This window comes from Rhopalosiphum padi, unplaced genomic scaffold, assembly GCF_020882245.1.
Source record: "Rhopalosiphum padi isolate XX-2018 unplaced genomic scaffold, ASM2088224v1 scaffold1, whole genome shotgun sequence".
In the NCBI taxonomy this organism is placed as follows: domain Eukaryota; kingdom Metazoa; phylum Arthropoda; class Insecta; order Hemiptera; family Aphididae; genus Rhopalosiphum; species Rhopalosiphum padi.
Window position 1 is genome coordinate 141,010 of NW_026869996.1, and position 27,480 is coordinate 168,489.

The 27,480-nt window shown below is 25.4% G+C and overlaps 1 long non-coding RNA gene across 10 annotated transcripts; it reads left to right on the plus strand.

The window, feature by feature from the left end:
• The first annotated feature begins 339 nt into the window (after positions 1–339).
• LOC132931288 (uncharacterized) lies at positions 340–26,142 on the plus strand. 10 transcript variants are annotated; one of them, XR_009662431.1, is made up of 10 exons: positions 340–560; positions 3,409–3,539; positions 5,656–5,844; positions 8,452–8,640; positions 11,431–11,561; positions 14,410–14,598; positions 17,389–17,519; positions 19,819–20,007; positions 22,981–23,169; positions 25,960–26,142. It is a non-coding gene; the product is annotated as an uncharacterized LOC132931288 (long non-coding RNA). The 10 variants fall into 10 exon arrangements; XR_009662430.1 differs by having other exon boundaries at positions 341–560; positions 17,389–17,577; positions 22,981–23,111; XR_009662428.1 differs by having other exon boundaries at positions 343–618; positions 22,981–23,111.
• The last annotated feature ends 1,338 nt before the right edge of the window (positions 26,143–27,480 follow it).

Here is a 27,480-nt window from a genome sequence, read left to right on the forward strand (position 1 = left end):
TAAGTTAATTTTGACGCATAATACAACTTAACATTTTTTCGTATTGAAAAGGAGCGATTTTCAGTTGTACAAATGTATTCTTTAGTTACACTCATAATACATTTGAATTCCTTCTACAAACCATTCTGGTACATTTGTACTATCTTTTATGGCTTATCATAATTATTATTTATTATCATCTGTTATCTATGTTTTGCAGTTCTACATTCGTTTTTGTATTTAAGTTTCAATTGTAAATTCCTTTCATGTATTTTGTATAAAAATGAAGTTTGTCTGTTAGTTTATGTTTTGATAGTTTCCTTTTCTGAATTACTCAGTGTTGTCCACGTACTAGTTGTTATATAAAAATTGTCGTTCTCCTTATGGTATCTAGTAGTGACGTTTTGTCCTCCAACCATTATACATATTTAACTTACTATTTTTTTTTAGATGGCTGTACACCAGATATACTCAGGACATATTGAATCATGAATTACCATTTCTACCACATGGGAAAGTTTCAACATCCTACGTTGAAAATGGACTGGACGATCCTGATAATAATAATAGTTTTATGCATAGTACGAGTAATGGATATTGAATATAATTGATAGTCAATTAATATTAGTGTAACAAAAAGTTAGTGTCATGAAATCCAGACCATTAGATTAAGTATATGATTCTTATTTACCATTACCAACTTCCATATATATCATATAAGCTGATACTTCATAAACACTATAAAACATGTTTTTTTATGATTATTTTGACTCGTATTTTAAATTCATATTTTTAACTGCTTATAAAACAGTGAATTCTCAAGTTAGTGTCATGAAAGTCAGACCATTAGATTAAAAAAATTATTCTAATTTACCATTATTAACTAGCATACATTTCATTTAAGCTGATACTTCAATAACGCTATAAAACATGATTTTATATGATAATTTTGACGAATATTAAAAATTCATTTTTTGAACTGCTTATAAAACACACAATTCTCAAGTTAATCTCTTGAAACCTGGACCACTATATTAAGAAAATGATTCTAATTTATTATTATTAACTTGTATACATCTCATTTAAGCAGATTTTTCATAAACACTATAAAACATGATTTTATATGATAATTTTCACGTATATTAATTATATATGTATTGAACTGCTTATAAAACACACAATTCTCAAGTTAATCTCTTGAAACCTGGACCACTATATTAAGAAAATGATTCTAATTTATTATTATTAACTTGTATACATCTCATTTAAGCAGGTACTTCATAAAAACTATAAAACATGATTTTATATGATATTTTTGACGAATAATATATATTTATTTTTTGAACTGCTAATAAAACACACAATTCTCAAGTTAATCTCTTGAAACCTGGACCACTATATTAAGAAAATGATTCTAATTTATTATTATTAACTTGCATACATCTCATTTAAGCAGGTACTTCATAAAAACTATAAAACATGATTTTATATGATATTTTTGACGAATAATATATATTTATTTTTTGAACTGCTTATAAAACACACAATTCTCAAGTTAATCTCTTGAAACCTGGACCACTATATTAAGAAAATGATTCTAATTTATTATTATTAACTTGCATACATGTCATTTAAGCAGATTTTTCATAAACACTATAAAACATGATTTTATATGATAATTTTGACGAATAATATATATTTATTTTTTGAACTGCTTATAAAACACACAATTCTCAAGTTAATCTCTTGAAACCTGGACCACTATATTAAGAAAATGATTCTAATTTATTATTATTAACTTGCATACATCTCATTTAAGCAGGTACTTCATAAAAATTATAAAACATGATTTTATATGATATTTTTGACGAATAATATATATTTATTTTTTGAACTGCTTATAAAACACACAATTCTCAAGTTAATCTCTTGAAACCTGGACCACTATATTAAGAAAATGATTCTAATTTATTATTATTAACTTGTATACATCTCATTTAAGCAGATTTTTCATAAACACTATAAAACATGATTTTATATGATAATTGTCACGTATATTAATTATATATGTATTGAACTGCTTATAAAACACACAATTCTCAAGTTAATCTCTTGAAACCTGGACCACTATATTCAGAAAATGATTCTAATTTATTATTATTAACTTGTATACATCTCATTTAAGCAGATTTTTCATAAACACTATAAAACATGATTTTATATGATAATTTTGACGAATAATATATATTTATTTTTTGAACTGCTTATAAAACACACAATTCTCAAGTTAATCTCTTGAAACCTGGACCACTATATTAAGAAAATGATTCTAATTTACTATTATTAACTTCTATAGATATTATGTAAGCTGATTCTTCATAAACACTATAAAACATGATTTTGTATGATAATTTTGACGTATATTAATTATTTATGTTTTGAACTGCTTATAAAACACACAATTCTCAAGTTAATCTCTTGAAACCTGTACCACTGTATAATTAAAAGGATTCTAATTTATTATTATTAACTTGCATACATCTCATTTAAGCAGATTTTTCATAAACACTATAAAACATGATTTTATATGATAAGTTTTAGAAATATTATGAATACCTATTTTAATCTGCTTATAAAACAGTCAAAAATTAAATGTATACACCAACAGAGGGCGTGAGCGTCGCCGTAGTAGGGACGACATCCGTCGGCCGAATCGCCTCAGAACGAAACTAGATAGTTGTGTGGCGTTCACCGTACTGCTGTGTATCGTGACGGGTCGTTGTATTTACTTAGATTTTGAGTCTACTCGTTATTTATTAATTAAGATTTTTGATATTATAAACGAATTGTTCATATTTTATGCCCGAAGTTAACACAAGTATATGTCTTGATCCTTGACTACTAGATCAAGAAAATGATTCTAATTTATAATTTTTAACTTTCATTTTTTTCATATTACCTGATATTTTTACTTCATAAAAACTATAAAATATGATTTTATAAGTTAATTTTGACGCATAATACAACTTAACATTTTTTCGTATTGAAAAGGAGCGATTTTCAGTTGTACAAATGTATTCTTTAGTTACACTCATAATACATTTGAATTCCTTCTACAAACCATTCTGGTACATTTGTACTATCTTTTATGGCTTATCATAATTATTATTTATTATCATCTGTTATCTATGTTTTGCAGTTCTACATTCGTTTTTGTATTTAAGTTTCAATTGTAAATTCCTTTCATGTATTTTGTATAAAAATGAAGTTTGTCTGTTAGTTTATGTTTTGATAGTTTCCTTTTCTGAATTACTCAGTGTTGTCCACGTACTAGTTGTTATATAAAAATTGTCGTTCTCCTTATGGTATCTAGTAGTGACGTTTTGTCCTCCAACCATTATACATATTTAACTTACTATTTTTTTTTAGATGGCTGTACACCAGATATACTCAGGACATATTGAAACATGAATTACCATTTCTACCACATGGGAAAGTTTCAACATCCTACGTTGAAAATGGACTGGACGATCCTGATAATAATAATAGTTTTATGCATAGTACGAGTAATGGATATTGAATATAATTGATAGTCAATTAATATTAGTGTAACAAAAAGTTAGTGTCATGAAATCCAGACCATTAGATTAAGTATATGATTCTTATTTACCATTACCAACTTCCATATATATCATATAAGCTGATACTTCATAAACACTATAAAACATGTTTTTTTATGATTATTTTGACTCGTATTTTAAATTCATATTTTTAACTGCTTATAAAACAGTGAATTCTCAAGTTAGTGTCATGAAAGTCAGACCATTAGATTAAAAAAATTATTCTAATTTACCATTATTAACTAGCATACATTTCATTTAAGCTGATACTTCAATAACGCTATAAAACATGATTTTATATGATAATTTTGACGAATATTAAAAATTCATTTTTTGAACTGCTTATAAAACACACAATTCTCAAGTTAATCTCTTGAAACCTGGACCACTATATTAAGAAAATGATTCTAATTTATTATTATTAACTTGTATACATCTCATTTAAGCAGATTTTTCATAAACACTATAAAACATGATTTTATATGATAATTTTCACGTATATTAATTATATATGTATTGAACTGCTTATAAAACACACAATTCTCAAGTTAATCTCTTGAAACCTGGACCACTATATTAAGAAAATGATTCTAATTTATTATTATTAACTTGTATACATCTCATTTAAGCAGGTACTTCATAAAAACTATAAAACATGATTTTATATGATATTTTTGACGAATAATATATATTTATTTTTTGAACTGCTAATAAAACACACAATTCTCAAGTTAATCTCTTGAAACCTGGACCACTATATTAAGAAAATGATTCTAATTTATTATTATTAACTTGTATACATCTCATTTAAGCAGATTTTTCATAAACACTATAAAACATGATTTTATATGATAATTTTGACGAATAATATATATTTATTTTTTGAACTGCTTATAAAACACACAATTCTCAAGTTAATCTCTTGAAACCTGGACCACTATATTAAGAAAATGATTCTAATTTACTATTATTAACTTCTATAGATATTATGTAAGCTGATTCTTCATAAACACTATAAAACATGATTTTGTATGATAATTTTGACGTATATTAATTATTTATGTTTTGAACTGCTTATAAAACACACAATTCTCAAGTTAATCTCTTGAAACCTGTACCACTGTATAATTAAAAGGATTCTAATTTATTATTATTAACTTGCATACATCTCATTTAAGCAGATTTTTCATAAACACTATAAAACATGATTTTATATGATAAGTTTTAGAAATATTATGAATACCTATTTTAATCTGCTTATAAAACAGTCAAAAATTAAATGTATACACCAACAGAGGGCGTGAGCGTCGCCGTAGTAGGGACGACATCCGTCGGCCGAATCGCCTCAGAACGAAACTAGATAGTTGTGTGGCGTTCACCGTACTGCTGTGTATCGTGACGGGTCGTTGTATTTACTTAGATTTTGAGTCTACTCGTTATTTATTAATTAAGATTTTTGATATTATAAACGAATTGTTCATATTTTATGCCCGAAGTTAACACAAGTATATGTCTTGATCCTTGACTACTAGATCAAGAAAATGATTCTAATTTATAATTTTTAACTTTCATTTTTTTCATATTACCTGATATTTTTACTTCATAAAAACTATAAAATATGATTTTATAAGTTAATTTTGACGCATAATACAACTTAACATTTTTTCGTATTGAAAAGGAGCGATTTTCAGTTGTACAAATGTATTCTTTAGTTACACTCATAATACATTTGAATTCCTTCTACAAACCATTCTGGTACATTTGTACTATCTTTTATGGCTTATCATAATTATTATTTATTATCATCTGTTATCTATGTTTTGCAGTTCTACATTCGTTTTTGTATTTAAGTTTCAATTGTAAATTCCTTTCATGTATTTTGTATAAAAATGAAGTTTGTCTGTTAGTTTATGTTTTGATAGTTTCCTTTTCTGAATTACTCAGTGTTGTCCACGTACTAGTTGTTATATAAAAATTGTCGTTCTCCTTATGGTATCTAGTAGTGACGTTTTGTCCTCCAACCATTATACATATTTAACTTACTATTTTTTTTTAGATGGCTGTACACCAGATATACTCAGGACATATTGAAACATGAATTACCATTTCTACCACATGGGAAAGTTTCAACATCCTACGTTGAAAATGGACTGGACGATCCTGATAATAATAATAGTTTTATGCATAGTACGAGTAATGGATATTGAATATAATTGATAGTCAATTAATATTAGTGTAACAAAAAGTTAGTGTCATGAAATCCAGACCATTAGATTAAGTATATGATTCTTATTTACCATTACCAACTTCCATATATATCATATAAGCTGATACTTCATAAACACTATAAAACATGTTTTTTTATGATTATTTTGACTCGTATTTTAAATTCATATTTTTAACTGCTTATAAAACAGTGAATTCTCAAGTTAGTGTCATGAAAGTCAGACCATTAGATTAAAAAAATTATTCTAATTTACCATTATTAACTAGCATACATTTCATTTAAGCTGATACTTCAATAACGCTATAAAACATGATTTTATATGATAATTTTGACGAATATTAAAAATTCATTTTTTGAACTGCTTATAAAACACACAATTCTCAAGTTAATCTCTTGAAACCTGGACCACTATATTAAGAAAATGATTCTAATTTATTATTATTAACTTGTATACATCTCATTTAAGCAGATTTTTCATAAACACTATAAAACATGATTTTATATGATAATTTTCACGTATATTAATTATATATGTATTGAACTGCTTATAAAACACACAATTCTCAAGTTAATCTCTTGAAACCTGGACCACTATATTAAGAAAATGATTCTAATTTATTATTATTAACTTGTATACATCTCATTTAAGCAGGTACTTCATAAAAACTATAAAACATGATTTTATATGATATTTTTGACGAATAATATATATTTATTTTTTGAACTGCTAATAAAACACACAATTCTCAAGTTAATCTCTTGAAACCTGGACCACTATATTAAGAAAATGATTCTAATTTATTATTATTAACTTGCATACATCTCATTTAAGCAGGTACTTCATAAAAACTATAAAACATGATTTTATATGATATTTTTGACGAATAATATATATTTATTTTTTGAACTGCTTATAAAACACACAATTCTCAAGTTAATCTCTTGAAACCTGGACCACTATATTAAGAAAATGATTCTAATTTATTATTATTAACTTGCATACATGTCATTTAAGCAGATTTTTCATAAACACTATAAAACATGATTTTATATGATAATTTTGACGAATAATATATATTTATTTTTTGAACTGCTTATAAAACACACAATTCTCAAGTTAATCTCTTGAAACCTGGACCACTATATTAAGAAAATGATTCTAATTTATTATTATTAACTTGTATACATCTCATTTAAGCAGATTTTTCATAAACACTATAAAACATGATTTTATATGATAATTGTCACGTATATTAATTATATATGTATTGAACTGCTTATAAAACACACAATTCTCAAGTTAATCTCTTGAAACCTGGACCACTATATTCAGAAAATGATTCTAATTTATTATTATTAACTTGTATACATCTCATTTAAGCAGATTTTTCATAAACACTATAAAACATGATTTTATATGATAATTTTGACGAATAATATATATTTATTTTTTGAACTGCTTATAAAACACACAATTCTCAAGTTAATCTCTTGAAACCTGGACCACTATATTAAGAAAATGATTCTAATTTACTATTATTAACTTCTATAGATATTATGTAAGCTGATTCTTCATAAACACTATAAAACATGATTTTGTATGATAATTTTGACGTATATTAATTATTTATGTTTTGAACTGCTTATAAAACACACAATTCTCAAGTTAATCTCTTGAAACCTGTACCACTGTATAATTAAAAGGATTCTAATTTATTATTATTAACTTGCATACATCTCATTTAAGCAGATTTTTCATAAACACTATAAAACATGATTTTATATGATAAGTTTTAGAAATATTATGAATACCTATTTTAATCTGCTTATAAAACAGTCAAAAATTAAATGTATACACCAACAGAGGGCGTGAGCGTCGCCGTAGTAGGGACGACATCCGTCGGCCGAATCGCCTCAGAACGAAACTAGATAGTTGTGTGGCGTTCACCGTACTGCTGTGTATCGTGACGGGTCGTTGTATTTACTTAGATTTTGAGTCTACTCGTTATTTATTAATTAAGATTTTTGATATTATAAACGAATTGTTCATATTTTATGCCCGAAGTTAACACAAGTATATGTCTTGATCCTTGACTACTAGATCAAGAAAATGATTCTAATTTATAATTTTTAACTTTCATTTTTTTCATATTACCTGATATTTTTACTTCATAAAAACTATAAAATATGATTTTATAAGTTAATTTTGACGCATAATACAACTTAACATTTTTTCGTATTGAAAAGGAGCGATTTTCAGTTGTACAAATGTATTCTTTAGTTACACTCATAATACATTTGAATTCCTTCTACAAACCATTCTGGTACATTTGTACTATCTTTTATGGCTTATCATAATTATTATTTATTATCATCTGTTATCTATGTTTTGCAGTTCTACATTCGTTTTTGTATTTAAGTTTCAATTGTAAATTCCTTTCATGTATTTTGTATAAAAATGAAGTTTGTCTGTTAGTTTATGTTTTGATAGTTTCCTTTTCTGAATTACTCAGTGTTGTCCACGTACTAGTTGTTATATAAAAATTGTCGTTCTCCTTATGGTATCTAGTAGTGACGTTTTGTCCTCCAACCATTATACATATTTAACTTACTATTTTTTTTTAGATGGCTGTACACCAGATATACTCAGGACATATTGAATCATGAATTACCATTTCTACCACATGGGAAAGTTTCAACATCCTACGTTGAAAATGGACTGGACGATCCTGATAATAATAATAGTTTTATGCATAGTACGAGTAATGGATATTGAATATAATTGATAGTCAATTAATATTAGTGTAACAAAAAGTTAGTGTCATGAAATCCAGACCATTAGATTAAGTATATGATTCTTATTTACCATTACCAACTTCCATATATATCATATAAGCTGATACTTCATAAACACTATAAAACATGTTTTTTTATGATTATTTTGACTCGTATTTTAAATTCATATTTTTAACTGCTTATAAAACAGTGAATTCTCAAGTTAGTGTCATGAAAGTCAGACCATTAGATTAAAAAAATTATTCTAATTTACCATTATTAACTAGCATACATTTCATTTAAGCTGATACTTCAATAACGCTATAAAACATGATTTTATATGATAATTTTGACGAATATTAAAAATTCATTTTTTGAACTGCTTATAAAACACACAATTCTCAAGTTAATCTCTTGAAACCTGGACCACTATATTAAGAAAATGATTCTAATTTATTATTATTAACTTGTATACATCTCATTTAAGCAGATTTTTCATAAACACTATAAAACATGATTTTATATGATAATTTTCACGTATATTAATTATATATGTATTGAACTGCTTATAAAACACACAATTCTCAAGTTAATCTCTTGAAACCTGGACCACTATATTAAGAAAATGATTCTAATTTATTATTATTAACTTGTATACATCTCATTTAAGCAGGTACTTCATAAAAACTATAAAACATGATTTTATATGATATTTTTGACGAATAATATATATTTATTTTTTGAACTGCTAATAAAACACACAATTCTCAAGTTAATCTCTTGAAACCTGGACCACTATATTAAGAAAATGATTCTAATTTATTATTATTAACTTGCATACATCTCATTTAAGCAGGTACTTCATAAAAACTATAAAACATGATTTTATATGATATTTTTGACGAATAATATATATTTATTTTTTGAACTGCTTATAAAACACACAATTCTCAAGTTAATCTCTTGAAACCTGGACCACTATATTAAGAAAATGATTCTAATTTATTATTATTAACTTGCATACATGTCATTTAAGCAGATTTTTCATAAACACTATAAAACATGATTTTATATGATAATTTTGACGAATAATATATATTTATTTTTTGAACTGCTTATAAAACACACAATTCTCAAGTTAATCTCTTGAAACCTGGACCACTATATTAAGAAAATGATTCTAATTTATTATTATTAACTTGCATACATCTCATTTAAGCAGGTACTTCATAAAAATTATAAAACATGATTTTATATGATATTTTTGACGAATAATATATATTTATTTTTTGAACTGCTTATAAAACACACAATTCTCAAGTTAATCTCTTGAAACCTGGACCACTATATTAAGAAAATGATTCTAATTTATTATTATTAACTTGTATACATCTCATTTAAGCAGATTTTTCATAAACACTATAAAACATGATTTTATATGATAATTGTCACGTATATTAATTATATATGTATTGAACTGCTTATAAAACACACAATTCTCAAGTTAATCTCTTGAAACCTGGACCACTATATTCAGAAAATGATTCTAATTTATTATTATTAACTTGTATACATCTCATTTAAGCAGATTTTTCATAAACACTATAAAACATGATTTTATATGATAATTTTGACGAATAATATATATTTATTTTTTGAACTGCTTATAAAACACACAATTCTCAAGTTAATCTCTTGAAACCTGGACCACTATATTAAGAAAATGATTCTAATTTACTATTATTAACTTCTATAGATATTATGTAAGCTGATTCTTCATAAACACTATAAAACATGATTTTGTATGATAATTTTGACGTATATTAATTATTTATGTTTTGAACTGCTTATAAAACACACAATTCTCAAGTTAATCTCTTGAAACCTGTACCACTGTATAATTAAAAGGATTCTAATTTATTATTATTAACTTGCATACATCTCATTTAAGCAGATTTTTCATAAACACTATAAAACATGATTTTATATGATAAGTTTTAGAAATATTATGAATACCTATTTTAATCTGCTTATAAAACAGTCAAAAATTAAATGTATACACCAACAGAGGGCGTGAGCGTCGCCGTAGTAGGGACGACATCCGTCGGCCGAATCGCCTCAGAACGAAACTAGATAGTTGTGTGGCGTTCACCGTACTGCTGTGTATCGTGACGGGTCGTTGTATTTACTTAGATTTTGAGTCTACTCGTTATTTATTAATTAAGATTTTTGATATTATAAACGAATTGTTCATATTTTATGCCCGAAGTTAACACAAGTATATGTCTTGATCCTTGACTACTAGATCAAGAAAATGATTCTAATTTATAATTTTTAACTTTCATTTTTTTCATATTACCTGATATTTTTACTTCATAAAAACTATAAAATATGATTTTATAAGTTAATTTTGACGCATAATACAACTTAACATTTTTTCGTATTGAAAAGGAGCGATTTTCAGTTGTACAAATGTATTCTTTAGTTACACTCATAATACATTTGAATTCCTTCTACAAACCATTCTGGTACATTTGTACTATCTTTTATGGCTTATCATAATTATTATTTATTATCATCTGTTATCTATGTTTTGCAGTTCTACATTCGTTTTTGTATTTAAGTTTCAATTGTAAATTCCTTTCATGTATTTTGTATAAAAATGAAGTTTGTCTGTTAGTTTATGTTTTGATAGTTTCCTTTTCTGAATTACTCAGTGTTGTCCACGTACTAGTTGTTATATAAAAATTGTCGTTCTCCTTATGGTATCTAGTAGTGACGTTTTGTCCTCCAACCATTATACATATTTAACTTACTATTTTTTTTTAGATGGCTGTACACCAGATATACTCAGGACATATTGAAACATGAATTACCATTTCTACCACATGGGAAAGTTTCAACATCCTACGTTGAAAATGGACTGGACGATCCTGATAATAATAATAGTTTTATGCATAGTACGAGTAATGGATATTGAATATAATTGATAGTCAATTAATATTAGTGTAACAAAAAGTTAGTGTCATGAAATCCAGACCATTAGATTAAGTATATGATTCTTATTTACCATTACCAACTTCCATATATATCATATAAGCTGATACTTCATAAACACTATAAAACATGTTTTTTTATGATTATTTTGACTCGTATTTTAAATTCATATTTTTAACTGCTTATAAAACAGTGAATTCTCAAGTTAGTGTCATGAAAGTCAGACCATTAGATTAAAAAAATTATTCTAATTTACCATTATTAACTAGCATACATTTCATTTAAGCTGATACTTCAATAACGCTATAAAACATGATTTTATATGATAATTTTGACGAATATTAAAAATTCATTTTTTGAACTGCTTATAAAACACACAATTCTCAAGTTAATCTCTTGAAACCTGGACCACTATATTAAGAAAATGATTCTAATTTATTATTATTAACTTGTATACATCTCATTTAAGCAGATTTTTCATAAACACTATAAAACATGATTTTATATGATAATTTTCACGTATATTAATTATATATGTATTGAACTGCTTATAAAACACACAATTCTCAAGTTAATCTCTTGAAACCTGGACCACTATATTAAGAAAATGATTCTAATTTATTATTATTAACTTGTATACATCTCATTTAAGCAGGTACTTCATAAAAACTATAAAACATGATTTTATATGATATTTTTGACGAATAATATATATTTATTTTTTGAACTGCTAATAAAACACACAATTCTCAAGTTAATCTCTTGAAACCTGGACCACTATATTAAGAAAATGATTCTAATTTATTATTATTAACTTGCATACATCTCATTTAAGCAGGTACTTCATAAAAACTATAAAACATGATTTTATATGATATTTTTGACGAATAATATATATTTATTTTTTGAACTGCTTATAAAACACACAATTCTCAAGTTAATCTCTTGAAACCTGGACCACTATATTAAGAAAATGATTCTAATTTATTATTATTAACTTGCATACATGTCATTTAAGCAGATTTTTCATAAACACTATAAAACATGATTTTATATGATAATTTTGACGAATAATATATATTTATTTTTTGAACTGCTTATAAAACACACAATTCTCAAGTTAATCTCTTGAAACCTGGACCACTATATTAAGAAAATGATTCTAATTTATTATTATTAACTTGCATACATCTCATTTAAGCAGGTACTTCATAAAAATTATAAAACATGATTTTATATGATATTTTTGACGAATAATATATATTTATTTTTTGAACTGCTTATAAAACACACAATTCTCAAGTTAATCTCTTGAAACCTGGACCACTATATTAAGAAAATGATTCTAATTTATTATTATTAACTTGTATACATCTCATTTAAGCAGATTTTTCATAAACACTATAAAACATGATTTTATATGATAATTGTCACGTATATTAATTATATATGTATTGAACTGCTTATAAAACACACAATTCTCAAGTTAATCTCTTGAAACCTGGACCACTATATTCAGAAAATGATTCTAATTTATTATTATTAACTTGTATACATCTCATTTAAGCAGATTTTTCATAAACACTATAAAACATGATTTTATATGATAATTTTGACGAATAATATATATTTATTTTTTGAACTGCTTATAAAACACACAATTCTCAAGTTAATCTCTTGAAACCTGGACCACTATATTAAGAAAATGATTCTAATTTACTATTATTAACTTCTATAGATATTATGTAAGCTGATTCTTCATAAACGCTATAAAACATGATTTTGTATGATAATTTTGACGTATATTAATTATTTATGTTTTGAACTGCTTATAAAACACACAATTCTCAAGTTAATCTCTTGAAACCTGTACCACTGTATAATTAAAAGGATTCTAATTTATTATTATTAACTTGCATACATCTCATTTAAGCAGATTTTTCATAAACACTATAAAACATGATTTTATATGATAAGTTTTAGAAATATTATGAATACCTATTTTAATCTGCTTATAAAACAGTCAAAAATTAAATGTATACACCAACAGAGGGCGTGAGCGTCGCCGTAGTAGGGACGACATCCGTCGGCCGAATCGCCTCAGAACGAAACTAGATAGTTGTGTGGCGTTCACCGTACTGCTGTGTATCGTGACGGGTCGTTGTATTTACTTAGATTTTGAGTCTACTCGTTATTTATTAATTAAGATTTTTGATATTATAAACGAATTGTTCATATTTTATGCCCGAAGTTAACACAAGTATATGTCTTGATCCTTGACTACTAGATCAAGAAAATGATTCTAATTTATAATTTTTAACTTTCATTTTTTTCATATTACCTGATATTTTTACTTCATAAAAACTATAAAATATGATTTTATAAGTTAATTTTGACGCATAATACAACTTAACATTTTTTCGTATTGAAAAGGAGCGATTTTCAGTTGTACAAATGTATTCTTTAGTTACACTCATAATACATTTGAATTCCTTCTACAAACCATTCTGGTACATTTGTACTATCTTTTATGGCTTATCATAATTATTATTTATTATCATCTGTTATCTATGTTTTGCAGTTCTACATTCGTTTTTGTATTTAAGTTTCAATTGTAAATTCCTTTCATGTATTTTGTATAAAAATGAAGTTTGTCTGTTAGTTTATGTTTTGATAGTTTCCTTTTCTGAATTACTCAGTGTTGTCCACGTACTAGTTGTTATATAAAAATTGTCGTTCTCCTTATGGTATCTAGTAGTGACGTTTTGTCCTCCAACCATTATACATATTTAACTTACTATTTTTTTTTAGATGGCTGTACACCAGATATACTCAGGACATATTGAAACATGAATTACCATTTCTACCACATGGGAAAGTTTCAACATCCTACGTTGAAAATGGACTGGACGATCCTGATAATAATAATAGTTTTATGCATAGTACGAGTAATGGATATTGAATATAATTGATAGTCAATTAATATTAGTGTAACAAAAAGTTAGTGTCATGAAATCCAGACCATTAGATTAAGTATATGATTCTTATTTACCATTACCAACTTCCATATATATCATATAAGCTGATACTTCATAAACACTATAAAACATGTTTTTTTATGATTATTTTGACTCGTATTTTAAATTCATATTTTTAACTGCTTATAAAACAGTGAATTCTCAAGTTAGTGTCATGAAAGTCAGACCATTAGATTAAAAAAATTATTCTAATTTACCATTATTAACTAGCATACATTTCATTTAAGCTGATACTTCAATAACGCTATAAAACATGATTTTATATGATAATTTTGACGAATATTAAAAATTCATTTTTTGAACTGCTTATAAAACACACAATTCTCAAGTTAATCTCTTGAAACCTGGACCACTATATTAAGAAAATGATTCTAATTTATTATTATTAACTTGTATACATCTCATTTAAGCAGATTTTTCATAAACACTATAAAACATGATTTTATATGATAATTTTCACGTATATTAATTATATATGTATTGAACTGCTTATAAAACACACAATTCTCAAGTTAATCTCTTGAAACCTGGACCACTATATTAAGAAAATGATTCTAATTTATTATTATTAACTTGTATACATCTCATTTAAGCAGGTACTTCATAAAAACTATAAAACATGATTTTATATGATATTTTTGACGAATAATATATATTTATTTTTTGAACTGCTAATAAAACACACAATTCTCAAGTTAATCTCTTGAAACCTGGACCACTATATTAAGAAAATGATTCTAATTTATTATTATTAACTTGCATACATCTCATTTAAGCAGGTACTTCATAAAAACTATAAAACATGATTTTATATGATATTTTTGACGAATAATATATATTTATTTTTTGAACTGCTTATAAAACACACAATTCTCAAGTTAATCTCTTGAAACCTGGACCACTATATTAAGAAAATGATTCTAATTTATTATTATTAACTTGCATACATGTCATTTAAGCAGATTTTTCATAAACACTATAAAACATGATTTTATATGATAATTTTGACGAATAATATATATTTATTTTTTGAACTGCTTATAAAACACACAATTCTCAAGTTAATCTCTTGAAACCTGGACCACTATATTAAGAAAATGATTCTAATTTATTATTATTAACTTGCATACATCTCATTTAAGCAGGTACTTCATAAAAATTATAAAACATGATTTTATATGATATTTTTGACGAATAATATATATTTATTTTTTGAACTGCTTATAAAACACACAATTCTCAAGTTAATCTCTTGAAACCTGGACCACTATATTAAGAAAATGATTCTAATTTATTATTATTAACTTGTATACATCTCATTTAAGCAGATTTTTCATAAACACTATAAAACATGATTTTATATGATAATTGTCACGTATATTAATTATATATGTATTGAACTGCTTATAAAACACACAATTCTCAAGTTAATCTCTTGAAACCTGGACCACTATATTCAGAAAATGATTCTAATTTATTATTATTAACTTGTATACATCTCATTTAAGCAGATTTTTCATAAACACTATAAAACATGATTTTATATGATAATTTTGACGAATAATATATATTTATTTTTTGAACTGCTTATAAAACACACAATTCTCAAGTTAATCTCTTGAAACCTGGACCACTATATTAAGAAAATGATTCTAATTTACTATTATTAACTTCTATAGATATTATGTAAGCTGATTCTTCATAAACGCTATAAAACATGATTTTGTATGATAATTTTGACGTATATTAATTATTTATGTTTTGAACTGCTTATAAAACACACAATTCTCAAGTTAATCTCTTGAAACCTGTACCACTGTATAATTAAAAGGATTCTAATTTATTATTATTAACTTGCATACATCTCATTTAAGCAGATTTTTCATAAACACTATAAAACATGATTTTATATGATAAGTTTTAGAAATATTATGAATACCTATTTTAATCTGCTTATAAAACAGTCAAAAATTAAATGTATACACCAACAGAGGGCGTGAGCGTCGCCGTAGTAGGGACGACATCCGTCGGCCGAATCGCCTCAGAACGAAACTAGATAGTTGTGTGGCGTTCACCGTACTGCTGTGTATCGTGACGGGTCGTTGTATTTACTTAGATTTTGAGTCTACTCGTTATTTATTAATTAAGATTTTTGATATTATAAACGAATTGTTCATATTTTATGCCCGAAGTTAACACAAGTATATGTCTTGATCCTTGACTACTAGATCAAGAAAATGATTCTAATTTATAATTTTTAACTTTCATTTTTTTCATATTACCTGATATTTTTACTTCATAAAAACTATAAAATATGATTTTATAAGTTAATTTTGACGCATAATACAACTTAACATTTTTTCGTATTGAAAAGGAGCGATTTTCAGTTGTACAAATGTATTCTTTAGTTACACTCATAATACATTTGAATTCCTTCTACAAACCATTCTGGTACATTTGTACTATCTTTTATGGCTTATCATAATTATTATTTATTATCATCTGTTATCTATGTTTTGCAGTTCTACATTCGTTTTTGTATTTAAGTTTCAATTGTAAATTCCTTTCATGTATTTTGTATAAAAATGAAGTTTGTCTGTTAGTTTATGTTTTGATAGTTTCCTTTTCTGAATTACTCAGTGTTGTCCACGTACTAGTTGTTATATAAAAATTGTCGTTCTCCTTATGGTATCTAGTAGTGACGTTTTGTCCTCCAACCATTATACATATTTAACTTACTATTTTTTTTTAGATGGCTGTACACCAGATATACTCAGGACATATTGAAACATGAATTACCATTTCTACCACATGGGAAAGTTTCAACATCCTACGTTGAAAATGGACTGGACGATCCTGATAATAATAATAGTTTTATGCATAGTACGAGTAATGGATATTGAATATAATTGATAGTCAATTAATATTAGTGTAACAAAAAGTTAGTGTCATGAAATCCAGACCATTAGATTAAGTATATGATTCTTATTTACCATTACCAACTTCCATATATATCATATAAGCTGATACTTCATAAACACTATAAAACATGTTTTTTTATGATTATTTTGACTCGTATTTTAAATTCATATTTTTAACTGCTTATAAAACAGTGAATTCTCAAGTTAGTGTCATGAAAGTCAGACCATTAGATTAAAAAAATTATTCTAATTTACCATTATTAACTAGCATACATTTCATTTAAGCTGATACTTCAATAACGCTATAAAACATGATTTTATATGATAATTTTGACGAATATTAAAAATTCATTTTTTGAACTGCTTATAAAACACACAATTCTCAAGTTAATCTCTTGAAACCTGGACCACTATATTAAGAAAATGATTCTAATTTATTATTATTAACTTGTATACATCTCATTTAAGCAGATTTTTCATAAACACTATAAAACATGATTTTATATGATAATTTTCACGTATATTAATTATATATGTATTGAACTGCTTATAAAACACACAATTCTCAAGTTAATCTCTTGAAACCTGGACCACTATATTAAGAAAATGATTCTAATTTATTATTATTAACTAGCATACATTTCATTTAAGCTGATACTTCAATAACGCTATAAAACATGATTTTATATGATAATTTTGACGAATATTAAAAATTCATTTTTTGAACTGCTTATAAAACACACAATTCTCAAGTTAATCTCTTGAAACCTGGACCACTATATTAAGAAAATGATTCTAATTTATTATTATTAACTTGTATACATCTCATTTAAGCAGATTTTTCATAAACACTATAAAACATGATTTTATATGATAATTTTCACGTATATTAATTATATATGTATTGAACTGCTTATAAAACACACAATTCTCAAGTTAATCTCTTGAAACCTGGACCACTATATTAAGAAAATGATTCTAATTTATTATTATTAACTTGTATACATCTCATTTAAGCAGGTACTTCATAAAAACTATAAAACATGATTTTATATGATATTTTTGACGAATAATATATATTTATTTTTTGAACTGCTAATAAAACACACAATTCTCAAGTTAATCTCTTGAAACCTGGACCACTATATTAAGAAAATGATTCTAATTTACTATTATTAACTTCTATAGATATTATGTAAGCTGATTCTTCATAAACACTATAAAACATGATTTTGTATGATAATTTTGACGTATATTAATTATTTATGTTTTGAACTGCTTATAAAACACACAATTCTCAAGTTAATCTCTTGAAACCTGTACCACTGTATAATTAAAAGGATTCTAATTTATTATTATTAACTTGCATACATCTCATTTAAGCAGATTTTTCATAAACACTATAAAACATGATTTTATATGATAAGTTTTAGAAATATTATGAATACCTATTTTAATCTGCTTATAAAACAGTCAAAAATTAAATGTATACACCAACAGAGGGCGTGAGCGTCGCCGTAGTAGGGACGACATCCGTCGGCCGAATCGCCTCAGAACGAAACTAGATAGTTGTGTGGCGTTCACCGTACTGCTGTGTATCGTGACGGGTCGTTGTATTTACTTAGATTTTGAGTCTACTCGTTATTTATTAATTAAGATTTTTGATATTATAAACGAATTGTTCATATTTTATGCCCGAAGTTAACACAAGTATATGTCTTGATCCTTGACTACTAGATCAAGAAAATGATTCTAATTTATAATTTTTAACTTTCATTTTTTTCATATTACCTGATATTTTTACTTCATAAAAACTATAAAATATGATTTTATAAGTTAATTTTGACGCATAATACAACTTAACATTTTTTCGTATTGAAAAGGAGCGATTTTCAGTTGTACAAATGTATTCTTTAGTTACACTCATAATACATTTGAATTCCTTCTACAAACCATTCTGGTACATTTGTACTATCTTTTATGGCTTATCATAATTATTATTTATTATCATCTGTTATCTATGTTTTGCAGTTCTACATTCGTTTTTGTATTTAAGTTTCAATTGTAAATTCCTTTCATGTATTTTGTATAAAAATGAAGTTTGTCTGTTAGTTTATGTTTTGATAGTTTCCTTTTCTGAATTACTCAGTGTTGTCCACGTACTAGTTGTTATATAAAAATTGTCGTTCTCCTTATGGTATCTAGTAGTGACGTTTTGTCCTCCAACCATTATACATATTTAACTTACTATTTTTTTTTAGATGGCTGTACACCAGATATACTCAGGACATATTGAAACATGAATTACCATTTCTACCACATGGGAAAGTTTCAACATCCTACGTTGAAAATGGACTGGACGATCCTGATAATAATAATAGTTTTATGCATAGTACGAGTAATGGATATTGAATATAATTGATAGTCAATTAATATTAGTGTAACAAAAAGTTAGTGTCATGAAATCCAGACCATTAGATTAAGTATATGATTCTTATTTACCATTACCAACTTCCATATATATCATATAAGCTGATACTTCATAAACACTATAAAACATGTTTTTTTATGATTATTTTGACTCGTATTTTAAATTCATATTTTTAACTGCTTATAAAACAGTGAATTCTCAAGTTAGTGTCATGAAAGTCAGACCATTAGATTAAAAAAATTATTCTAATTTACCATTATTAACTAGCATACATTTCATTTAAGCTGATACTTCAATAACGCTATAAAACATGATTTTATATGATAATTTTGACGAATATTAAAAATTCATTTTTTGAACTGCTTATAAAACACACAATTCTCAAGTTAATCTCTTGAAACCTGGACCACTATATTAAGAAAATGATTCTAATTTATTATTATTAACTTGTATACATCTCATTTAAGCAGATTTTTCATAAACACTATAAAACATGATTTTATATGATAATTTTCACGTATATTAATTATATATGTATTGAACTGCTTATAAAACACACAATTCTCAAGTTAATCTCTTGAAACCTGGACCACTATATTAAGAAAATGATTCTAATTTATTATTATTAACTTGTATACATCTCATTTAAGCAGGTACTTCATAAAAACTATAAAACATGATTTTATATGATATTTTTGACGAATAATATATATTTATTTTTTGAACTGCTAATAAAACACACAATTCTCAAGTTAATCTCTTGAAACCTGGACCACTATATTAAGAAAATGATTCTAATTTATTATTATTAACTTGCATACATCTCATTTAAGCAGGTACTTCATAAAAACTATAAAACATGATTTTATATGATATTTTTGACGAATAATATATATTTATTTTTTGAACTGCTTATAAAACACACAATTCTCAAGTTAATCTCTTGAAACCTGGACCACTATATTAAGAAAATGATTCTAATTTATTATTATTAACTTGCATACATGTCATTTAAGCAGATTTTTCATAAACACTATAAAACATGATTTTATATGATAATTTTGACGAATAATATATATTTATTTTTTGAACTGCTTATAAAACACACAATTCTCAAGTTAATCTCTTGAAACCTGGACCACTATATTAAGAAAATGATTCTAATTTATTATTATTAACTTGCATACATCTCATTTAAGCAGATTTTTCATAAACACTATAAAACATGATTTTATATGATAATTTTGACGAATAATATATATTTATTTTTTGAACTGCTTATAAAACACACAATTCTCAAGTTAATCTCTTGAAACCTGGACCACTATATTAAGAAAATGATTCTAATTTATTATTATTAACTTGCATACATCTCATTTAAGCAGGTACTTCATAAAAATTATAAAACATGATTTTATATGATATTTTTGACGAATAATATATATTTATTTTTTGAACTGCTTATAAAACACACAATTCTCAAGTTAATCTCTTGAAACCTGGACCACTATATTAAGAAAATGATTCTAATTTATTATTATTAACTTGTATACATCTCATTTAAGCAGATTTTTCATAAACACTATAAAACATGATTTTATATGATAATTGTCACGTATATTAATTATATATGTATTGAACTGCTTATAAAACACACAATTCTCAAGTTAATCTCTTGAAACCTGGACCACTATATTCAGAAAATGATTCTAATTTATTATTATTAACTTGTATACATCTCATTTAAGCAGATTTTTCATAAACACTATAAAACATGATTTTATATGATAATTTTGACGAATAATATATATTTATTTTTTGAACTGCTTATAAAACACACAATTCTCAAGTTAATCTCTTGAAACCTGGACCACTATATTAAGAAAATGATTCTAATTTACTATTATTAACTTCTATAGATATTATGTAAGCTGATTCTTCATAAACGCTATAAAACATGATTTTGTATGATAATTTTGACGTATATTAATTATTTATGTTTTGAACTGCTTATAAAACACACAATTCTCAAGTTAATCTCTTGAAACCTGTACCACTGTATAATTAAAAGGATTCTAATTTATTATTATTAACTTGCATACATCTCATTTAAGCAGATTTTTCATAAACACTATAAAACATGATTTTATATGATAAGTTTTAGAAATATTATGAATACCTATTTTAATCTGCTTATAAAACAGTCAAAAATTAAATGTATACACCAACAGAGGGCGTGAGCGTCGCCGTAGTAGGGACGACATCCGTCGGCCGAATCGCCTCAGAACGAAACTAGATAGTTGTGTGGCGTTCACCGTACTGCTGTGTATCGTGACGGGTCGTTGTATTTACTTAGATTTTGAGTCTACTCGTTATTTATTAATTAAGATTTTTGATATTATAAACGAATTGTTCATATTTTATGCCCGAAGTTAACACAAGTATATGTCTTGATCCTTGACTACTAGATCAAGAAAATGATTCTAATTTATAATTTTTAACTTTCATTTTTTTCATATTACCTGATATTTTTACTTCATAAAAACTATAAAATATGATTTTATAAGTTAATTTTGACGCATAATACAACTTAACATTTTTTCGTATTGAAAAGGAGCGATTTTCAGTTGTACAAATGTATTCTTTAGTTACACTCATAATACATTTGAATTCCTTCTACAAACCATTCTGGTACATTTGTACTATCTTTTATGGCTTATCATAATTATTATTTATTATCATCTGTTATCTATGTTTTGCAGTTCTACATTCGTTTTTGTATTTAAGTTTCAATTGTAAATTCCTTTCATGTATTTTGTATAAAAATGAAGTTTGTCTGTTAGTTTATGTTTTGATAGTTTCCTTTTCTGAATTACTCAGTGTTGTCCACGTACTAGTTGTTATATAAAAATTGTCGTTCTCCTTATGGTATCTAGTAGTGACGTTTTGTCCTCCAACCATTATACATATTTAACTTACTATTTTTTTTTAGATGGCTGTACACCAGATATACTCAGGACATATTGAAACATGAATTACCATTTCTACCACATGGGAAAGTTTCAACATCCTACGTTGAAAATGGACTGGACGATCCTGATAATAATAATAGTTTTATGCATAGTACGAGTAATGGATATTGAATATAATTGATAGTCAATTAATATTAGTGTAACAAAAAGTTAGTGTCATGAAATCCAGACCATTAGATTAAGTATATGATTCTTATTTACCATTACCAACTTCCATATATATCATATAAGCTGATACTTCATAAACACTATAAAACATGTTTTTTTATGATTATTTTGACTCGTATTTTAAATTCATATTTTTAACTGCTTATAAAACAGTGAATTCTCAAGTTAGTGTCATGAAAGTCAGACCATTAGATTAAAAAAATTATTCTAATTTACCATTATTAACTAGCATACATTTCATTTAAGCTGATACTTCAATAACGCTATAAAACATGATTTTATATGATAATTTTGACGAATATTAAAAATTCATTTTTTGAACTGCTTATAAAACACACAATTCTCAAGTTAATCTCTTGAAACCTGGACCACTATATTAAGAAAATGATTCTAATTTATTATTATTAACTTGTATACATCTCATTTAAGCAGATTTTTCATAAACACTATAAAACATGATTTTATATGATAATTTTCACGTATATTAATTATATATGTATTGAACTGCTTATAAAACACACAATTCTCAAGTTAATCTCTTGAAACCTGGACCACTATATTAAGAAAATGATTCTAATTTATTATTATTAACTTGTATACATCTCATTTAAGCAGGTACTTCATAAAAACTATAAAACATGATTTTATATGATATTTTTGACGAATAATATATATTTATTTTTTGAACTGCTAATAAAACACACAATTCTCAAGTTAATCTCTTGAAACCTGGACCACTATATTAAGAAAATGATTCTAATTTATTATTATTAACTTGCATACATCTCATTTAAGCAGGTACTTCATAAAAACTATAAAACATGATTTTATATGATATTTTTGACGAATAATATATATTTATTTTTTGAACTGCTTATAAAACACACAATTCTCAAGTTAATCTCTTGAAACCTGGACCACTATATTAAGAAAATGATTCTAATTTATTATTATTAACTTGCATACATGTCATTTAAGCAGATTTTTCATAAACACTATAAAACATGATTTTATATGATAATTTTGACGAATAATATATATTTATTTTTTGAACTGCTTATAAAACACACAATTCTCAAGTTAATCTCTTGAAACCTGGACCACTATATTAAGAAAATGATTCTAATTTATTATTATTAACTTGCATACATCTCATTTAAGCAGGTACTTCATAAAAATTATAAAACATGATTTTATATGATATTTTTGACGAATAATATATATTTATTTTTTGAACTGCTTATAAAACACACAATTCTCAAGTTAATCTCTTGAAACCTGGACCACTATATTAAGAAAATGATTCTAATTTATTATTATTAACTTGTATACATCTCATTTAAGCAGATTTTTCATAAACACTATAAAACATGATTTTATATGATAATTGTCACGTATATTAATTATATATGTATTGAACTGCTTATAAAACACACAATTCTCAAGTTAATCTCTTGAAACCTGGACCACTATATTCAGAAAATGATTCTAATTTATTATTATTAACTTGTATACATCTCATTTAAGCAGATTTTTCATAAACACTATAAAACATGATTTTATATGATAATTTTGACGAATAATATATATTTATTTTTTGAACTGCTTATAAAACACACAATTCTCAAGTTAATCTCTTGAAACCTGGACCACTATATTAAGAAAATGATTCTAATTTACTATTATTAACTTCTATAGATATTATGTAAGCTGATTCTTCATAAACGCTATAAAACATGATTTTGTATGATAATTTTGACGTATATTAATTATTTATGTTTTGAACTGCTTATAAAACACACAATTCTCAAGTTAATCTCTTGAAACCTGTACCACTGTATAATTAAAAGGATTCTAATTTATTATTATTAACTTGCATACATCTCATTTAAGCAGATTTTTCATAAACACTATAAAACATGATTTTATATGATAAGTTTTAGAAATATTATGAATACCTATTTTAATCTGCTTATAAAACAGTCAAAAATTAAATGTATACACCAACAGAGGGCGTGAGCGTCGCCGTAGTAGGGACGACATCCGTCGGCCGAATCGCCTCAGAACGAAACTAGATAGTTGTGTGGCGTTCACCGTACTGCTGTGTATCGTGACGGGTCGTTGTATTTACTTAGATTTTGAGTCTACTCGTTATTTATTAATTAAGATTTTTGATATTATAAACGAATTGTTCATATTTTATGCCCGAAGTTAACACAAGTATATGTCTTGATCCTTGACTACTAGATCAAGAAAATGATTCTAATTTATAATTTTTAACTTTCATTTTTTTCATATTACCTGATATTTTTACTTCATAAAAACTATAAAATATGATTTTATAAGTTAATTTTGACGCATAATACAACTTAACATTTTTTCGTATTGAAAAGGAGCGATTTTCAGTTGTACAAATGTATTCTTTAGTTACACTCATAATACATTTGAATTCCTTCTACAAACCATTCTGGTACATTTGTACTATCTTTTATGGCTTATCATAATTATTATTTATTATCATCTGTTATCTATGTTTTGCAGTTCTACATTCGTTTTTGTATTTAAGTTTCAATTGTAAATTCCTTTCATGTATTTTGTATAAAAATGAAGTTTGTCTGTTAGTTTATGTTTTGATAGTTTCCTTTTCTGAATTACTCAGTGTTGTCCACGTACTAGTTGTTATATAAAAATTGTCGTTCTCCTTATGGTATCTAGTAGTGACGTTTTGTCCTCCAACCATTATACATATTTAACTTACTATTTTTTTTTAGATGGCTGTACACCAGATATACTCAGGACATATTGAAACATGAATTACCATTTCTACCACATGGGAAAGTTTCAACATCCTACGTTGAAAATGGACTGGACGATCCTGATAATAATAATAGTTTTATGCATAGTACGAGTAATGGATATTGAATATAATTGATAGTCAATTAATATTAGTGTAACAAAAAGTTAGTGTCATGAAATCCAGACCATTAGATTAAGTATATGATTCTTATTTACCATTACCAACTTCCATATATATCATATAAGCTGATACTTCATAAACACTATAAAACATGTTTTTTTATGATTATTTTGACTCGTATTTTAAATTCATATTTTTAACTGCTTATAAAACAGTGAATTCTCAAGTTAGTGTCATGAAAGTCAGACCATTAGATTAAAAAAATTATTCTAATTTACCATTATTAACTAGCATACATTTCATTTAAGCTGATACTTCAATAACGCTATAAAACATGATTTTATATGATAATTTTGACGAATATTAAAAATTCATTTTTTGAACTGCTTATAAAACACACAATTCTCAAGTTAATCTCTTGAAACCTGGACCACTATATTAAGAAAATGATTCTAATTTATTATTATTAACTTGTATACATCTCATTTAAGCAGATTTTTCATAAACACTATAAAACATGATTTTATATGATAATTTTCACGTATATTAATTATATATGTATTGAACTGCTTATAAAACACACAATTCTCAAGTTAATCTCTTGAAACCTGGACCACTATATTAAGAAAATGATTCTAATTTATTATTATTAACTAGCATACATTTCATTTAAGCTGATACTTCAATAACGCTATAAAACATGATTTTATATGATAATTTTGACGAATATTAAAAATTCATTTTTTGAACTGCTTATAAAACACACAATTCTCAAGTTAATCTCTTGAAACCTGGACCACTATATTAAGAAAATGATTCTAATTTATTATTATTAACTTGTATACATCTCATTTAAGCAGATTTTTCATAAACACTATAAAACATGATTTTATATGATAATTTTCACGTATATTAATTATATATGTATTGAACTGCTTATAAAACACACAATTCTCAAGTTAATCTCTTGAAACCTGGACCACTATATTAAGAAAATGATTCTAATTTATTATTATTAACTTGTATACATCTCATTTAAGCAGGTACTTCATAAAAACTATAAAACATGATTTTATATGATATTTTTGACGAATAATATATATTTATTTTTTGAACTGCTAATAAAACACACAATTCTCAAGTTAATCTCTTGAAACCTGGACCACTATATTAAGAAAATGATTCTAATTTACTATTATTAACTTCTATAGATATTATGTAAGCTGATTCTTCATAAACACTATAAAACATGATTTTGTATGATAATTTTGACGTATATTAATTATTTATGTTTTGAACTGCTTATAAAACACACAATTCTCAAGTTAATCTCTTGAAACCTGTACCACTGTATAATTAAAAGGATTCTAATTTA